Source organism: Apodemus sylvaticus, chromosome 20 (assembly GCF_947179515.1).
Source record: "Apodemus sylvaticus chromosome 20, mApoSyl1.1, whole genome shotgun sequence".
In the NCBI taxonomy this organism is placed as follows: Eukaryota; Metazoa; Chordata; class Mammalia; order Rodentia; family Muridae; genus Apodemus; species Apodemus sylvaticus.
Genome location: NC_067491.1, coordinates 16,567,884 through 16,570,591, shown reverse-complemented (window position 1 = coordinate 16,570,591; position 2,708 = coordinate 16,567,884). Strand labels below are relative to the sequence as shown.

The following is a 2,708-nucleotide window of genomic DNA, read 5'->3' as shown; positions in this document are numbered from 1 at the left end:
TCCCTCAACAGAAGAGTGGATGCAAAAAATGTGGTATATCTACACAATGGAGTACTATTCAGCCATTAGAAACAATGAATTCATGAAATTCTTAGGCAAATGGATGGAGCTAGAGAACATCATACTAAGTGAGGTAACCCAGACTCAAAAGGTGAATCATGGTATGCACTCACTAATAAGTGGTTATTAACCTAGAAAACTGGAATACCCAAAACATAATCCACACATCAAATGAGATACAAGAAGAAAGCAGGAGTGGTCCCTGGTTCTGGAAAGACTCAGTGAAACAGTATTTGGCAAAACCAGAACGGGGAACTGGGAAGGGGTGGGAGGGAGGACAGGGGAAGAGAAGGGGGCTTACGGGACTTTCGGGGAGTGGGGGGGGGCTAGAAAAGGGGAAATCATTTGAAATGTAAATAAATTATATCGAATAAAAAAAAAAGAATAAAAAAAAATTCAGGAGACAGCAGGTGTTGGAGAGGGTGTGGAGATAGAGGAACACTCCTCCACTGCTGGTGGGGTTGCAAATTGGTACAACCACTCTGGAATTCAGTCTGGCAGTTCCTCTGAAAACTGGGCACCTCACTTCCAGAAGATCCTGCTATACCACTCCTGGGCATATACCCAGAGGATTCCCCACCATGTAATAAGGATACATGCTCTACTATGTTCATAGCAGCCCTATTTATAATTGCCAGATGCTGGAAAGAACCCAGGTATCCCTCAACAGAAGAGTGGATGCAAAAAATGTGGTATATCTACACAATGGAGTACTATTCAGCCATTAGAAACAATGAATACATGAAATTCTTAGGCAAATGGATGGAGCTAGAGAACATCATACTAAGTGAGGTAACCCAGACTCAAAAGGTGAATCATGGTATGCACTCACTAATAAGTGGATATTAACCTAGAAAACTGGAATACCCAAAACATAATCCACACATCAAATGAGGTACAAGAAGAAAGGAGGAGTGGCCCCTGGTTCTGGAAAGACTCAGTGAAACAGTATTCAGCAAAACCACAACAGGGAAGTGGGAAGGGGTGGGTGGGAGGACAGGGGAAGAGAAGGGGACTTACGGGACTTTCGGGGAGTCGGGGGCTAGAAAAGGGGAAATCATTTGAAATGTAAATAAATTATATCGAATAAAAAAAAGTTTATTAATCAAAAAGTTCCATATGAAAATGTACATGACCTAATTCTACATCACAAGCAAACAGGCCTTTGGGGAGGTATGGGGACACACTGCTGGACAGTGGCTAGACTCTCTCCAAGGCTTCTAGCATGATGATGCTGTTTCCTCAGATGACCACCATGCCGATGTTGTTCTGCTGCCCACTGGTTCCCATCTACACACACTCATCAATCACAAGGTTCATGAAGGGATCAAAGCCCCGCAGGATTCCTTGTACATGCCTGCCACCGTTTAATTTCAATGATAATTTCTTGTCCATAAACTTCTTCAGTTCAGGAGGGTAGCTTTGCTCATGGCGACTCCTGAGAGGGCTCGGCACATTGGCGAAGGCCCAAGACCAAGTCTTGTCCCCAGCAATGCTCTTCCGCCTAGGATGTTTCAGAGAGGACCCAGCCTGGCCTAAACTTCTGGGTGGATATAAACCATTTACATAAGGCAGGCAGGAGAGAGAGGATGAAATGAAATCCTACATTCCCTTTTCAGGCTAAGGAGAACTTAAGAATTTCTTATAAAACACCTCTTTCAATTTCTCCCACCTCTCAATAGCACCACACCTGGGAACTACATCTTTATGAACCTGCCTGCGGATTCTCACAGGTTTCTGAGGGGTGGAGTGAGGACCTAGGGGGCAAGAGGTGCGAGAATTTGAGACAAAACAGGATTCTGATCAAGTCTCGTTTAATGCAGGTTCACATTAGTCGTTATATGGTAAAACATTTGGCAGGGAAAAGTAAAGCAGGATGTGGTAAGCAACCCGTTAAGAAAAACAACCTGACCTTGAAGAGAATAATCTAAAGTATACATCAGCACACTGTGTCTCACCGAGAGTTCAGGGTAACAGTCAGCAGCAACAGCTCCAGACTGACCAGACCTCTTCCCGTGACTAATGCCCCGCTCCGGCCAGAGAATGACATGTCTGACTCCAGTGGTCTCCTACATCTTTAATAGATGTGCTTTTGGTGGACACCCATCCAAACCATGACAAGGTAAAAATAAAGATTCAGTGAACCTGCCAGGCATTGTGATCCACACTTAAATCCCAACGCCCAGGAGGCAGAAGCAGGTGAATCTCTGTGAATTGGAGGCTAGTCTAGTCTACATAGTTCTGGGCCAGCCAGGGCTACATCGTGAGACCCTGCCTCCAAAAAACAAAAAAGAATCAGGAACACTAACAGGCAACAAATATTGAATTTACCATGGCAGAGGAGAACAAACAATACCTAGGAGTCTGGCACCAAGCAGCAGAACGCCAGGCACATTGCTGGACATGTAGGATGGAAAGGAAGCAGAGGACCTACTTAAAAATCAGAGAGAGATAGAGGGCTAATATCCAATATATACAAAGAACTCAAGAAGTTAGACCCCAGAAAACCAAATAACCCTATTAAAAATGGGGTACAGAGTTAAACAAAGAATTCTCACCTGAAGAACTTCGGATGGCGGAGAAACATCTTTAAAAATGCTCAACTTCATTAGTCATCAGGGAAATGCAAATCAAAACAACCCTGAGAT

General features: G+C 44.0%; 1 pseudogene; it reads right to left on the bottom strand.

The window, feature by feature from the left end:
* Window positions 1-1,245: 1,245 nt before the first annotated feature.
* On the bottom strand, window positions 1,246-1,493 carry LOC127671046 (small nuclear ribonucleoprotein G-like; annotated as a pseudogene).
* Window positions 1,494-2,708: the final 1,215 nt, after the last annotated feature.